This window comes from Pseudophryne corroboree, chromosome 5 (assembly GCF_028390025.1).
Source record: "Pseudophryne corroboree isolate aPseCor3 chromosome 5, aPseCor3.hap2, whole genome shotgun sequence".
NCBI lineage: Eukaryota > Metazoa > Chordata > Amphibia > Anura > Myobatrachidae > Pseudophryne > Pseudophryne corroboree.
Genome location: NC_086448.1, coordinates 285,176,008 through 285,183,755, shown reverse-complemented (window position 1 = coordinate 285,183,755; position 7,748 = coordinate 285,176,008).

The window sequence follows — 7,748 nt, the reverse complement described above, 5'->3', positions numbered from 1 at the left end:
ATATAATATATTATGTACTCCTGGCTCCTGCTATAACCTATAACTGGCACTGCAGTAGTGCTCCCCAGTCTCCCCCACAATTATAAGCTGTGTGAGCTGAGCAGTCAGACAGATATATATAATATTATTTATATATAGATAATAGATGATGCAGCACACTGGCCTGAGCCTGAGCAGTGCACACAGATATGGTATGTGACTGAGTCACTGTGTGCTGTGTATCGCTTTTTTCAGGCAGAGAACGGATTATAAATAAAACTGGTGGTCACTGGTCACTATCAGCAAAACTCTGCACTGTACTGAGTACTCCTAATGCTCCCCAAAATTAGTAAATCAAGTGTCTCTCTAATCTATTCTAAACGGAGAGGACGCCAGCCACGTCCTCTCCCTATCAATCTCAATGCACGTGTGAAAATGGCGGCGACGCGCGGCTCCTTATATAGAATCCGAGTCTCGCGATAGAATCCGAGCCTCGCGAGAATCCGACAGCGTCATGATGACGTTCGGGCGCGCTCGGGTTAACCGAGCAAGGCGGGAAGATCCGAGTCGCTCGGACCCGTGAAAAAAAACATGAAGTTCTGGCGGGTTCGGATTCAGAGAAACCGAACCCGCTCATCTCTAAGTAAAACATTATTATGTTCTTGTACACCGTGGAGGGGGTCTGCCATGTAGATGAGCACGGTCCTAGCTATAACCTGCCTGTTGTGTAGCTGGGTGTGAGGGTCACTTTTATTACCTTTTCCCCTTATTGCGATCATCTATTAGTCAGAGTGCTGGGACACAGATGTAGCAATCCTCTAAGAACATCCCCCTCCCCCCTCATTACTGACTGTACAGTCCCCTGCTTACTTCTGCACACTTGCTGGGAGCAGGCACTAGGCAGAGACTCAGGAGTGTAGCAGCATTGCTGTCCCCAGGACCAGCAGTACATGGAGGAGGATGAGAAAAGGGATTCTTATGACAGGGATGAGGACTCTCAACCAGGATGAAAAAGTTAATTAGGTAAGGCAGTGTCAAATGTCTACCTTCCCAGTTGTAAAACTACAAGTTCTAGCATGCTTTGAACAGCTCTTGCCGGGTCATGCTGGGACTTGTAGTTCTACTGCAGCTGGAGAGACACAGGTTGCCTAAATCAGTGGTAGGTTATGTGTGACACACCAGCTGCTGTGGAACTGCATATCCCAGCATGCCGTGCCACAGATTTAGACTGTTCCAGATGCAGAACTGTTGCATGGCATGCTGGGATATGTAGTTCCACAACTCTGACCTAACATTGTAGTGACAAATATTGGAAGTAATTCAGATATGATCGCTGCTGTGTGTTTTCGCACAGCAGGTGATCAGGTTCTAATTGCGCATGCGTATGCACCGCATTGCGCACACTCGTCGGACAACAATGGGCATTGCTGGTCAGCTACGGGATGGTGCGAAAAATCTGATCGCACCAGCATTCGCAAGGAAGAGGCCATTTGTGGGTGGCAACTGTGTGTTTACAGGGAGTGTCTAAAAAAACGCAGACGTGTCCAAGTGTTTTCAGGGAGGGCGTCTGACGTCAGCTCTGGCCCTGATCAGCCTGTTCTTACCGCACTGAAGGAGTAAGTCCTGGGCTGCGCACAGACTGCACAAAGTGGATTTTCACAGCTTGGCATACACATGCTATTGCACACTTGTACGGTGAATTTACACTCCACCTGGATGCGGCAACTATCTGAGAGGGTCTGCCATGTAGATGAGCACGGTCCTAGCTATAATCCTGGCCCTTGCCCCGCCCGCTCCTCCATGCAAGGAGCTAACACAGGTACTAGAAGGGAAGCGATACATAAACCATACTTGCCTACCTGACCCTCTCCATGAGGGAGAAAATGCTCTGTTCCTGGACATTCCTGGTAATGTATGATTGCCATCACCTGTGGTGAGCTAGGTAATTGATAAGAAAGGTGTTTCACCACAGGTGATGGCAATAATACATTACCAGAAAAGTCCAGGAACAGAGCATTTTCTCCCTCATGGAGAGGCTCAGGTGGGCAAGTATGACATAAACAGAACAGCTCCCTACCCCTGCCCCTGCCCAGGCTACCTTCAGTGCCTGAGCCTTTCTATCAGCGGCTGTGCTGCGGGCAGCACTCACAGGATTTCCCTATATGCAATCAAGGTTGCAACGTTAGGAAACACTGGAGCTATGTAAAGTGTGTACGAGCGGGACTTGTCCTACTTTCCCTGCAGCACTACCGCAGCTATACCTGCACCCCAGCACCGGGTCTATGCTAGCAGGACTAATGCCGTCATTCAGCCGGGCTCTGACGGCGGGCCCCCATTGGACCCACCGGGCCCTTAGGGCCGCATTGGCTCATAGTGGTAAATCCGCTACTGACCTCTTATTTATGTGCATGTCTGATTCTACTCAGACCATCTTGCCATCTGGTAGGCATTCTCACACACTGGAACAAGGTCTGTTTTTTATATGGTGTTTTAAAAGTTCTAATAAATTTGTGAAGCAGTATTATGCTATGATCACCTTGTCCTTTATGCTTTACATTCTATGGGAGTTCTGCACTAAAGGCAGAATAAAGATATATCTTATGGAGATTGTGTCGTGCTGATCTATCGCTTTATGGATACTGAGCTGTGTTGATTTAAGCTCCATGTTGAGGAAAAGTGAAAGCTAACCTCATTACCAGAGGGGTGTGAAAAGTTGTGCGATTGCAGTGTTATTTGGATTGGGCTATTCCCTACATACACTTTTCTCAGTAGTGGAGTGTCACACCTGTGGTGGATATATTTAATTTCTTATGCAATCTAATCTATGAATTTTTTTTTTGTCTCTTTGGGGAACATTAGGACAAATAAAAACGCTATTACCAAGGAATCTGTTTGAAACTTTGGGACATTAAGGATGGTGATTTCCTTTATTTTTCTTTGGAGGCTGCACTGTATACTGTCTGTGAGCACTGTAAATCACTTTATTTTGTTGTATTGCGCTATTTGTAATTTTTTTATGTGTACTGTAATATTAATTACGGATGCTTTTGAATTGTTGCTGGGGCTCTAAAAGTAGACCTGTGTCTGGCCCTGCTATTAGGACCTTAGCTGTACAGAGAGGCTTCGCTCTGATTGGTGTGTGAGAAAACATCTCTGATTGGATAGTAATGGCTAGACCCTATCTGAGATCCAGCAGCAGTGAACTACGTTGATACAGTACAATGTATTTAGTGTAGTAAATGCCAAAGGTTTATTTTTTGGTCCACTTGTTTTCTGTTTACCGTGCTGATGTTTAGCAACAAACAGTTACTTGAACTCCAAGCTGAACATTTTTCTTGAATACTTACAGGGTAATGACCCCTACAGACTCTGCGATCCGCCGCCGAGCTGCCCGACGGCGGATACGACTGACGGGTGACCCGGCGGCGGGAGAGGTGACGGGGGGAGTGAAGTTTCTTCACTACCCCCCCCCCCCCCCCATCACCTGGCTCCACAGAACTGCATGCTAGTATGGACGAGATTGTCCATATTGGCCTGCATGCAGAAGCGACGGGGCACCAACGATGAACAAGTGCGGGGCACCGCATCGTTCATCGTTGGTGCCTACACACTGAACGATATGAACGAGTTCTCATTCATTAATGAGCGAGAACGTTCATATCGTTCTGTGTTATCTGCCACTGTGTAGGGTCCCTTAGACTCCCAACGGATTGCCCACAATTTCTTGGTCACCACATTTTATAAAATATATGATGCCATCAGCAGAGGTTTGCCATAGTCATAGGTCTGCAAACTCGGTCCTCATTACCCCACACAGTGCATGTTTTGCAGGTCTCCTCACAGAATCACAAGTGAAATAATTAGCTCCACCTGCGGACCTTTTAAAATGTGTCAGTGAGTAATTAATACAGCTGTGCACCTGCTGGGTTACCTGCAAAACATGCACTGTGTGGGGTAATGAGGACCGCGTTTGCAGACCTATGCCATAGTGCATCTGACAGACGTATGTTGAGAGAACACTTTATCTCATGTTATTCTCTACTAGCCAGATTTAAATATATTTATATTTAAAGTGACATTTAGGTGTAAAAAATGTCTAATTACTGTTTTACTATAGCTGATCAATTGTTTATATACTTTGTATTGGGAAAGGATACTTGTTCTATAAGTTGTATTCATTTCACAGTATCAGGTTGATAGATCTACAGCAAAAAGATAGACAGTCAATAGGTCGACTCCAAATGGTTGATATGCAAAAGGTTGACAGGGTCAAAAGGTCAACAGGTAAAAGGTAGACATGCTTAAGGTCAACAGGTTCAAAAGGCCGACAAACATATGGTCAACACAAGGTTTTTGTTTTCAACTTTTTCATCCTTTACAATCCACGTAGTATACCATTGGGAATAATAACCTGTATCAAACGCAACGGTAGCAGAGTGAGGCACCTTACCAGAACCATGATGAGCGAAGTGAGCCTGCGAGGGTACACGTTTCCACGAATTTGGCTCAGATATGATGAAACAAACAAAATGACACAAAAATCCCCCCAAAACCCCTGTGTCGACTACTTTTTTGTGTCAACCATTTTCATGTCAGCATGTTGACCCTGTTGACCTTTTGTACCTGCCGCCCTTTTCTCCTGTCTACCTTTTCCATGTCAACCTTTAGACTCCTGTCTACCATTTGGGGTCAACCTACAGTATTGACTGTCTATCTTTTTACTGTATTATCCATTGAACCACATGTCATATAACACTTGCAGTAACTTTAGAACTGAATGCTTTAATACATCATTTACAAAGTGTGAATATTAATTTAAAAAAGTGATACAGTTAATTGAATATATCCATAATTAATTTTTTTCAAAAACATGTAAGCAATTTAACACCATAAGAAAATATATATTTTTTTTTTTTGTATTAATGAATGGAATATTTTACAATGTTACTTTCCATTTCTGCAATGTTAAAAGAGGTGATGTCAACAAGTTGTACACTGTATGAAGAATGACATAATAAATACTTGCATCACATAAATTTGTGATTGCACAGACCACACGCTGTACGAATTCTTGAATAAGTAACAGAATGTGGCATTGGTTAACTTTGCTTTTCAGTGTGCTGTAATTGTACTTGGATTTGTAGTCACATGTCTAAAGATGTGTTGTCAATTTGTTACAAAATTGAGATATGTATATTTTTATTACATATTTATATAGAACAGATATTTAAATTGAGATAGTTATTGAACCTGAAATGTCTGCCCTATAGTGCATTGACCCCATTTTGTGTGACCCATTCAAGTATGATTTTCCCATAGAATATATATAGTATAGATATTTATTGCACAGTGCTTTCGAAGATCAATAATAATACCAATCTCAAACCTTACACAGCAACAATAACAAAATGTCAGTGTAGTTTGTTTTTATTGATCTTCAATCTATATAAAGCTTGTGATCACTGAAATATATATGGCTGAAGAAACAAAAAAAAAGGAATAAAAGCAAAGGTAATTTTATCATATTTTTTTCTATTTTATATGGTTTCAGCTACTTATTGTTGTTGCTAATTTTATAAAAAAATAATATCAGATATTATCAGACAATTTTTTGTACTAAATAAAATAATATTAATTAATTAATTATTCTAATTATAATAATAATAATAATTATTATTATTATTATTAATATTTGACAAATAATTTTTGTCATAAACTGGTCATGCACAACCAAGATATTGTATGTTGGTCAATTCTGCAATTGTTCAGGTCAAACTAGTGCAGTGTTTGCCAAATCTGGTCATTGCATGTTTTCTGGATTTCTTTAATAACGTACAGGTAACTAATGGTAGGGGTTTATTTAGCAAATTTACAGAATTCTTGTTGCCGTGAACAAGGTCGAAGTGAGTTTTTCAAAAATGTTTGTATTTTTTGTTCTTTTTCATACTTTACGAACCACATGGACTACAATTGGGAACGGTAACCTGTGCTGAGTGCAGTGGTAGCGGAGTGAGGCACCTTGCCCGAAGCATGGCGAGCGAAGCGAGCCATGCGTGGGGACACGGTGCACTAATTGGGGTTCCCCGTAACTTTATGAAGAAAACGACACCAAAAACAGTCAAAAAACTTTTTCCATGTCAACCTTGTTCATGTCGACCTTTTGTCCATGTCGACCTAATGTGTGTCGATTAATTGGTGTCGACCTAATTGGTGTCAACCTAATTGGTGTCAACCTTGAGTCCCAGACCCGTGTAAACATCCACACCTCCATGGTATTTCACATTTTGAAAATGTGTTATTGTTCTACATTTATTATTTCTTCATTCAATTTCTCACACATTTATTCATTCATTAATTCTCGTAGTGATTTTGAGATAATATATAATTCCATTTCAAAGTTCCCAGTGATTAAGTTTTTTGTTGCATGTTCTTACCAATTTTATATTGAATGTACTGTATACTGTATGTATTCTTGACTTCTAACCATGATCAAATACTATTTGCACACTTAGCACAGTGCGGCAGCTGCAGGGGATATCTTTCCTCTCTTCCCACTACCTCTGGCTGTGCCTGTGTAGCAGCGCAGCGCTGGCCAGCAGTGAGAGGAGACTGCTGCATTAGCAGTCTCTTCTTTCTCACTGCCTAATGTGCCACTCAGCTGTGCTACTATACAGGCACAGCCAGCGGTAGTGGGCAGACTAGGTATGGGGCAGAACAGAGGGGGTGATTTTAGACCATCTAGGCCAAGTCCAGGTAATTGGTGCCCTCTCCCTGCCCGCTCCCTCTCGGCACCACTAACCATGATCACTTTAGTCTGCATTACTTTTTCTCAGAGCTTGCTTTGCATCTTAGTTTATTAACTGACCTTTTGTTCAATGAATCCTTACATTTGCAGCAGGAACATTTTATTATATAAATATAAAACTTAATTCTTATTACTCTCTGTACTTTTTTGATGTTAAACAATAGAGCACTTACTGGGTGGAATTCAAATGTTTGTCCACTGGCAGCCACTAGATGACGCCTAAATGGAGCTATTCAATTGTAGCTCCGTGCGGATGCGATGGCTGCTGGTGTCTGCATTTCAACATACACACCCCATGGGTTTGGCGAGCTGAAATGCTTATAAAAAGGTGACCCGTTTGGGCGCCTAAATGCCACTTTCTATGATCATGTCCAGCACTTTTGGTTGAGTGTAGCTGCTTTACATGGCTAAACCCAACCTTTATGGACACAATCAGAGCGGAAAAAAATCCAATTGAATTGTTCCCCACAATTTCCCTTCACTTTAGATGGGAGATCGCGGGTACAAAACAATTGAATATCGCCCATAGTGTCAGACTACAAATCATTCTAAAAGTTTTCCTTTTCCTTTAGTTTATAAGAAGGTGAAGGTGCTTACACAACACAAATGTAATTTATAGTTTAAGCTATAGATCCTATTGATCAGCTTTTAGATATATAAAGAAACAACCATTACCAATTAGCATAAACATTCCTATAAAAGTATACAGGTTTCTTTTAAAACAAAACAGGATTCAGTGCATTCTCAGAAAATAATAAGCAAGGCTCCACTTAACCAAATGATGTAGCCAGTACACTGAGCCCATAAACAAGTCATGAAGCAACTGGTCGTGTTTGACAGCCAGTCACATGAATAATAAGATATGAAATTAATTAGTGTTGCATACTTAATTCCTTCCCATAAAACAAGTCACTTTTCTCATCTGCTCGATGATATTTGCCAGAAAACAAGTCTATTGAACGTT